Genomic DNA, 9677 nt, shown 5'->3' on the forward strand with positions numbered 1-9677 from the left:
GGATGTTTCAGAAATGCTGTAGCCGCCCCGTTATAAATAGGTACAAGACCTATCAATGATGAAGTCTGTTCTGAACGGAGCACACACTCATTTTGGGACACAGTGGGTTAATGTGGTGGTTTTTCTGCCCTACTTTTTTTTTTTCAAGATGTGGCAGGATGCTGCTGAAAATGTATAACTCGGTTCGCTGGAAAGAATCCTGTAAGTTGCAGTGAATAAATGCAGAGCAGGGAGTATAAAATATATGTGCTTTTTAATATTTATTCATATATTAAAAAGTCAATACGGTGGCTGAGATGAATGCTAAAAACTTTAATTAAAGACAAAACAACAATCCTCTCTTTCAGTTGCCTTAGCAGCAGAGAAAATGTAGGTAAACATCCTTCTTTCTGAAAAATGATCTTGTTCCTAGGAAGTCCTATAACCTCCCTTTCCCAATATAAATGTATCATTCTGCTGAAGTGAACCATAAAATGACACTGGTGCAAAATCCTCCGAAGTCAATACGAGTGTTTTTGCTGATCTTGCTGGACTCTGGATCAGTAGGTGGAAAATTATCTCATTTCATTAATTAGTTAGAAGAAAATTAATCATCTCCTTCTGATGCATGAAATTTTTAATACTAATTTCTCCTCTCCTGGGAAGTATATGCCAGAGTTCTGGAGAGCCATGGCTGCATGCTCCCGTATGGGCGATGCACAGGAGGAGCTTCCACCAGCTCAGCCTGCCTCTCAACTCAGCCTTTGCCGTCTCCTCCTGCAGGGACAGAGGCACGAGAGTCGTCTTTTGCCTGCAAAGGCAAGAATTTTAAACCTCGCTGTGTTGCAACGAGCCAATGGAATCAGGGTACACTTAATCCTTCTTACAAAAAACACATTTCATCAAATTATAACTCTATTAATATTAATAACACATTCCAACATGAAGAGTACCACCAAGCATCATCTGCTCCTTTGATTTCCATTTCTGGGTGGCCTCTCCCACCCCGACGCTGCCAGTCTCGGTGTCCCGCCGCCGCATGTGGCTCAGGCGTCAGAGCGAGGGGGACGCGGGGCAGCGGCTGCGCAGGGGACGGGGACAGCTGGACGGTGCTCACTGCAGACGCTGCCATCAGGACAGCGGGTGCCTCTGGCTGCACATCTCCCACCAGTCCCCACCTTCCATGCTCCGGTACCCAGCGTGGAGCCGCCTCGGCGCACGTGCTGGATGCCATGAAATGAAGCTAAAGCAGAGGGTGGGCTCCAGGAGGGTGACTGTGCTCTCCCACGAGCTGATGGGAGAGGAGTCCCGGGGGACATGCCGAGAAGATCCCCTTCCTGCAGGCTGGCCGCTGTGTGCTGGGAACTGGGTAGCAGCTCTAAATACCTACAGCTATTCAAAATACTAGCTCCACTAAAACTTTTACCAACCTGTCCAGCATCTTCAGGCCTGGGCATGGGTAAGGTGACCGACCCCGGAGGGTGCAGAGCGTAACTCACACCTGAATTTTAAAGACGCTTTATTAGCCGTTGAGAAGACCTGAGCTCCTGGACCCTTAAGCTGAGCGTCAGAACTCGAAACCATTACTGAAGGGTTTTATGAAAATCAACTCAACCTTCACTGTTCATAAATAATGGCCTGACATCTCCCTCTCTGCCTTCACATAGTGGGCATGCTTTTAAATAGTCCGACCTTATATAAAGGCTCACTGTTGTGCAAAATAATTTACATTGGTTCCTTTCCCAAATACATTAATTACAACCTCAATAAGAGCATACGGTTACAGTATTTGCGTTTCCACTTACAACGATGTGTTTCTAAGAGAGAACGCTAGAATAGCCAGAGTACTTTATTCCATCCGTAGACCTTGGCATTTCCCAGCTCCACTGGGCCTTCCTTATGGTAAAATCAAAGAGTTCCAAAATCAGTTTTCCTTCCCAAGAGGAGACAATACAAATAAAATACCTAACATAATACTAATTTCACTCAGGGTGTTGGCAGCCAGATAATTAGGCTTTGGGTTGCATTAAATATTAGCAGGTAAAATACCTATTTGCTCATTTTACCTTCAAGTCATGAAGAAATGAGCACTTATTTCTTCCTTTACTTGTCAGCTCTATTCATTATAGATGCACATTTTCTAAGATAAATATCCAGATTTCACGTCTGTATTATAATTAAGACTGGAAAAATGTAAAGGGTACAGGTGCCATTTAGCATCTCTATTCAAATTACTCGTATTTTCAGACAGTTATTCGGAAGGGGCATTTCCAGGAGTATCCAAGTCACTGCATTTTCCTGCCCCCCTTGTAAAGACATTGAAAAGACAGTTAGCCTTCTGCCTTCTACAGGCAACAGAAACCTAGTCAGCTAAAGCAAAAAACACCTTATCGCTCAGTTTTGTGTCCTGTTCTTCATGAAACAAGAGAAAATGGGGTTGGTGAAGTTGTGACCGCAAGAAACAACCCCCCAGTACGGATCTGCAAGGGTGCATTCCCCGTATGTCCGGATCCCAGGTTACGCCAGCATTAGCATTTCTGCTCGGTTGTCTGCACATCACCACCGGCTCGGCAGCCGTGCGGTGGTGGAGGTGGCAGCCCTCGGGGACGCGCTCAGGCTCTCCTGGTAGCAGCGAGCACTGTTTACACAGGTGGCTACAATCCAGATTTTGTTTTGGGATGGGAATAGAAAGAATGCAGTTGTTATTGCAAACCATGACTTCATCTAGTCAGAGATCAAATATTTTCTTGCTAAATAGAAGGTCCGTTTTGGTGTTTTACTTGCTGAGTGAACCTGACAACTCTCAGGAGAGCTGGAGGAAGGAACCACTGACACAGGCGTTTCTAAATAACACCTTTACTCCTACTCCTGAGTGTGTTTACAGGAGACAACTGTGGAGTGATATGCCACAAAGAAATGCATTTTTTATTTAGATTGGACTGGATGCGGCACGAAAACTAACTTTAAGTACCCAAAATGGCTATTTCAGAAGCTGATCTGAGTTCACATAGTCACTGTGCACATGCAACATGTATGCAGAGAGAAAGGCGCCGCAGAGGGAGCATCAGATCTGAAGCCCATCTGTCTACGACCTGCGGGCACACATGTCTTTGGCCGTTAACTATACAGGGGACCGGAGTCACAGTCCCCTCTGCTGGGCATCGCAGTTCGTTGGGATGCACACACTGCGCTAAATGTATTTAAAACTTGCACGTAGGATGCGGCAACCTGGCCAGTACCTTCGTGATCTGTGGGCATAAGCCATCCCAGTAACAGGCGTAAACCACAGCAGAGTCGCGTGGCCCTTGTTTTCGGGAGGTTGATAAGCACACGGGCAGCTGCCTGCATTCAAAACCAACGGGGAATAACAAGCAGCTTGTTTCCCTGGTTGGTTCTTTTCTTTAGAAATTATGAGCTGGTGAAATGGTGTTAAAATGAGTTTTTGGGAGAAGTAGCTTTGCTAATGTTGCTTAGTGGACTGTCTGAGGAATTGATTGTGCAGGCAAAACTTAATGGTTCTTTTTTAAGAGAAATGAGAACATTCACAATTCAACTCTTCACTAAAGGATAATTATAACGAAGCTGTTTGTGGTAGCAAACAACTGCTGTTTACTGTCCCTCACAGTCAAGTAGACCATGTTTTTTAGCTTATATTAAGGTCTTTCATGCGGCTCAATTACCACAAATGCGTGATGATAGGGAATAAGGAATATCAAAGGAAAAATAGATAGAATAACAGGCCCCTAAAATTATGTAAATAACTGATTGAGGAGTGTGGTAAAGATGACTTTTTTTTTCATTTGAATATACTGAATAGTTATATTTGCGGAATTATAGCATCTCTTGGGGTTTTTCTAACATTGTGGTTTGTATGTGCTACACTCATGCATAACTAGCTGTCTGCATGCCAGGAACATTTTTTTTCCCCTTTATAAATGACAAGATTTTGATTTCACACCATAGTTATATCAATATTCCAGTCTCCCGAGATCCTCTTAATGTGATGACAATTGCGATATTAGTTCAGGCTGTTAATCCCAGGGCTCCTATATTTTAGCATCTCCCCAATCTCATCAGAGTTATATTCTTTCAAGAATATATTGTCGTATTTATATTCATATGTGTCCCATAAATAATGCTGATGAGCATCCGAGCAATAGTTAGAGTAAGTTTTCAGGGAGGTGTGAAGAACTATACGTGATACGTGTAGGAATCCTACAGTCAAATCAGGGCAGGCTATTTCAAAGGAAACCAGTGCTCTGTTTCTTCATGTAGACTTCCTTTCTTTTACTTTTTGTTGTTTCAATTGACATTAAAAGTAAATTCTGATTATAAACACGTGTTTTGCCTATTAGAAAAAATTTTCCCCACTGCAAGTATACGTAGATGCTCCACCTCAGGAGCAGATGCTAATTCCTCTCTATGAGCAAGGCAAGTTAACTGACATGACGAAGGGAAACACAGCTGTTAAGGCAGAAGAGAAGGTAATCAAGGAGTAATCATAGGCCTGGAAAGGTCAGCTGATATAAATTAAGCATTAGGCTTGGGTGGAAAACGATTGTGGGTGTGATGTGGCTCAGAGGGTGCTAGTGCTCCTCTGCAGGGGGTGAGGGAGGAGGCTGAAGAAAAGGGCTCTGGGAAGAATTCAAATGTAGGAACGACTCATGGGCAGGGACTTGAAGGACTGGAGGAGACGACTAGTTGGGAAAACAAGGTAAAATATTTATGTACTTAACAATAGGAAGCTCAGGTCCTAGAACCACCCCTCATGTAAACTTAATTAAATTTTCTGTAAGACAATTTAAGGGCATCCCTAGTTCTGAAGGATCCAAACAGACATTTTACAGGGTGAACAACAAGGTCGCTACGTTTGGTTTGTTCTAGGCTAGTGGGGGGAAATCATCTTCCAAAACCTCACAGCTCTGTAAGCTCAACCAGCGCGTGATTAAATGAGGAGAAGCTGTGGGGGAGCGCTGGTGGCCACGTGGACAGGACCCCTCTGCCCCTCTCCTCCTGCCTCTTGCTGCCAAAGCTGGTATAAAATGCTGGTTGAATGATGGCTGAAACAAGAGCGACAACATCGCGTGAGGCTGTGCGGAGCCTCTCTTTCTGCTGAGAGTCTTGCTTAAATGTCTCTTTCTTTTGGTAAACCTGAGACTACTTAATCACAACCTCTCTGGGTTGTGCGTTTCTGAGAGTGTTGAGAGCAAACTTGGGTTTTCATTGTCTAATGCACAAAAGCTATTTCCTGGGACAAAATGCCTTTCTAGTATGTTTTCCATATGTCTCTCTTTCAGACTTGCAAGACATGAAGGAAATAAAGCTATTATCAGTGCCAGCCAAAATGCTGTACTGATAGCTGCAACTCTCCAGGTGGAAAGCCAAAGGCCTGGAATAGTACCCAACTAGCAGGTAAGAGGTGCTAAAAAGACAAAAGTGTACTTGTGCATGAGATAATCGCTTTCAGATAATTTCTGTGTAAGTGCCGTTGCTTAGGGCAAGTGTAACACAAAGCAGAGCTGTTGTTTGTGTTCTTGTGGGCTGGCGGTCCATGTGCCTTGGAAGGGGCTGCAGGTATCTGTATGTCCTGAGTGAGCCCCAGGGTCAAGGCAGGCGAACAAAAGAGTTCAGAGATGATTTTGGCTCTCTTAAGGGCCTCATGGAGAGGAATTGCGTGGTGCTTATTGCAGTCTCCAAGTAGATAGCTCACATGGAAAATCCTCACTGAACTGTAGCTCCTCAGGTGGAAATGTTTTTGACACCTCACTATGAACACTTGGGCAAAGCAGAACCATCCTGGTGTTATAAAACATGGGAGTTATTTTGGTAGTGTGTTTGTGGTTTGGCTTTGTGTTTTGGTTTTTTGTTTTGTGGTTGGGGTTTTTTTTGGTTTGTTTTTTTTTTTAAAAGAGGTTTCCGTGAATACTCTGTATATATGTTTGAGTCTGCTCGAGGTGAGTTTGTGCTTGGTGAAGCTGAGCCATGAACAGAGGTTGAGTCCAAAGCTTTCAGGCCTGAAGAAGTGTTTGTGCGTTTCTTTCTCATGCCAATGACTATGATTTGTGATTAACCAGATAAAGCGGTGTTGCCTTAAGCTCTCTGAATAATCTCGCTGTTACTGTGCAATCATTTTCTGTTCCGGTATTTAATTAGCCTAATTTTTTTCCCTTCAGGCAGAGTATAGAGACTTAGATCTGGATATAACTTTAGAAATATTATACATAACTCCAGGAAATAATGCTGCTGAATCTGTTAAAAGACTGTGCTGTGCCACAATTCCTCTGTGCTGCTGGGAATTTCACATCAACCTCACGAATTTGTCAGTAATTGAGGAAGAGTAGAGTAGATATCACAGCATGTTGGAAAACTAGAACCAACACATGCTATTGTCAGTTCATGCTATCTTCATTTTCTGGCTTAAAATAACTTGCTACTTATTATTTAGCACAAATAAGGGGATGTCCCTGTAGGACACTGCCCGTGGTGGGTGCCTGGGAAGAGCAGGGTGGACGGGAGCCGGCATTTCCCTCCTGAGCTGCTTGCTGACTTGCAGCGTTGGCTCCTCCCAAACCAGGGTGGTGGTTCTAGGCTTAGTAATGCTAGATGGACTTTTTTTTTTTTCTTCTAAAAACTTTTGAAAGAGCCTTTGAGCAAATGTGAGCTTGTGGTATCATGTGTGGCAGCCTTCCACAGCCTGTGTTGTGTGCAGCGGTGTATGTCCTCCTGTTCGCGTGGGAACTGCCACGTGATGGCTTCATTTGATGCCTCTGGCTCTCAGACTGTGAGAGACAGTGATGAACTTGTTCCCTATTAGTATTCTCTTTCCCACTCATGATTTTACAGGCTTCTGTCATATTCCCCATCCCCCACCCAGCAATCTCTCTTGCAGCCTGAAGTCATAGTCTGTCTAGTCGTTTCTCATACGGAAGCTATTTCATACCTTTACTCATCTTTTTCTTCTCTCCTATAGTGATCAAGTAAAATATTAAGCTACTCTCACAGACAGAAAACACCACAGAGGGGTTGACTATGTCTTTTTCCAGAGCAGGAGCATTTCCTTCAAGTGCCTGTTCTTAGTGCTGGGTAATAGTCTTGCAGAGTTGCAAACTACTTTATTTTAAAAATATATACATTTAAAGAGGATAGAATTTTATCCCCCATACTGCTGCCTAGGTTCTGCCAGTAAGTCAAAATCTAAAACACTTGGAAGAGCTTGTTAGTCACTAAATATTAGCCATGCCTGGGGTGAGGGGAGCTTCCCATGGCTCCTCTGCTTGGACGTGCTGACCCTGGTGGGTCTGGATGCCTCTGCTATGGAGAAACTGCACTGAAGTTGCATCTCTGCACTGATAAAGAGGATCTGGTTGCATATATCGTTCTGAGCCTGAGTGTATAAAGCAACTCCCTTTCCTTGCCTTTGCACTGAAAAGAAATTGCAGCCTCCTGCTGAGCTGAGAACTGGAGTCTTCAACACGGGACTTTATCTCCTTATTTTAGAGAAAGGATTTGTTGCTGCCACCAGAATGGTGATACAGTAAAAGCCTTTTGTGTGTAGGAAAACCGAAGAAATACTTGCAAAGCTCTTTAGAATTTTCACATGTGGCCCAGAGCTTGCTTTGTCAAAGAATTTAAACATGTAATCTTGACATGTAAATATTTCCAGAAATATTTCCTGAATAAATAAAATTCCTTCCAAAATGACCTCACCCTTTGGCAAACGCGAGCATGTATACTGTACATCTTCCAGAAAGATTCATCTGCGCTGTGCTCAGGGCTGTGTGCTGTGGAGCCCCTGGAGATCCTGCAAGCTTTGCAGGCATGCAAAGTCTGGCAGGATCGGGCACAGGGGAGTCTGGAGTACGTCACGAATGCCAAGTTCACTACGCTCGGCTGTAAAGTCTCTTTTCCTATCTTAATCCCACTCTCCTTCAGGTCTGCACTGCCTCTAATCCAAACCATGTATAGTCAAATATGAGGAAGCAGGAACTGAGCATCACTGATTTTTGTGAACCATAAAAGCAATTAGATTTTATAACTTTAACTTATCTTGTGTTCCAGATAACTGGAATAACTTAACAGATAAGGCTGGAATCAGATTTGACCCTAGTTTCTGGAGTAGGCTGTTATCGGGGTGCTATGTGGAGTTATTCCCACTGATCTGGCCTTCCAAACCTCACGTGGGGTTTTCCCTATGTTAATTTTTTGGATTGTGCCTTCAGAGCAAGCGCCTGTCTCTGCAGTGTCTGCCAGCTCCCAGAGAGCACCTTGCTCACCTCGGCCTCCTGGGCAATGCTGGCGTACACCTACGGGGACAGGGAAAGGGAAAATATTTCCCCCTCTGTGTTTGAGGCAGATAATCACTTGCAGGAGATCTCTCCCCACACAGTAGGCAATAAATAAATGTTACTCAGTAACCTTCTCTTACTGCTTAAAAACGTATTTTCCAGTTCTGGATCTGAGAACTCTTACCCTGAGCCCTCCCTCTGGCCAGTTCACTTCCTCCCCCCATCTTAATTTTTCTTTCTTGCCACCCCAGCTCTGGGGTGTTAACAGTGTGGCTTTACTAGGTCACCTTGCTTACCAGTTGTTACACCTGGTATCTGCGACCAATTTTTAAGTTGAAACTTTGAAAGCCGTGCTGCGCAAAGCACGGACTACTTCTGTCAATTTTTTTTCCAATTACCTTCAGTTAAATTTTTGTTGCACAGAGAAAGATGGGGGAGCCTGGGTGAGGTGTTGCAAAGCCTCTGCTCCCCCCTCCCGTGAGAAGGTTAGTGAATGTGCTTTTTGGCGTGCACTTCCATCAAGGTGATCACCTTTGCCTTCATAAAAGACTAGTTTTCTCTCTGCTTGTCTAAAGTTATAAAAGTGATAAGAAAGTCAAGTAATTTCTTCAAGTTTGAGAAGAACATAAGGAGTTTCTTCAAAGGGTATCTCTTCTGAAAGGGAGATTTTAAAATCAGTTTCATTTCTTGGCCAATTTGTTACTCATCCAACCATGCTAAGTCCTAACCATGTTATCAAAATACTGTATTTCCTAGAATCAAGTAGGGCTGGCTAGAACACAAGAATGTAATTTTTCTGGAAAACTTTAAGACTTTGAAATTTGTTTTCAACGCACATTGAACATGATTGAGTGCATTTAAAAAAAAAAAAAGATGAAAAATGTGACTCATGGATGTGCCTACACATCCCAAACAACAGAGCATCACAGGTCTGTGCCACATCTCCACAGCCCAGGAATCCCGAGTTCTGCTGGACGTGAGCAGGAATGTCTGTCCTCTGGGGCAGAGCTGATTCCCCTGCCCCCCATCCTTTGGAAACATGAAGAAGAAGAAATAGCTGTGAAGCTAGGCAGGCTGACCTCATAGCTTGGCGTGGAGTCAAGCAACTGATGCTGAAGGGGGTCTTGAGCCCTGAGCTGCCCGATGTCAGGCAAGGGCTGTAAACTGGGGAATAAGGGGGGCTATGTCAGAAACCCCACTCTGCACCCACTGCGCTTCTTCACAGGACTCGTAGATACCCACGCGTGCCTCAACATCTCTGTAGGGGAAACTCTGGTTGGGGGGTGGGGGGGGTGGGTGTGTACTTTTTTTTTTTTGAAAGCTTGGTTTATTCCAACAGAAAATCGTTTCACTGTAAAATCCTCAGGCAGTTCTGCACGCTCGCACTTGCCTTTCTTCCAGTACGGAAAGGGG

This window comes from Aptenodytes patagonicus, chromosome 12 (assembly GCF_965638725.1).
Source record: "Aptenodytes patagonicus chromosome 12, bAptPat1.pri.cur, whole genome shotgun sequence".
NCBI classification, from domain to species: domain Eukaryota; kingdom Metazoa; phylum Chordata; class Aves; order Sphenisciformes; family Spheniscidae; genus Aptenodytes; species Aptenodytes patagonicus.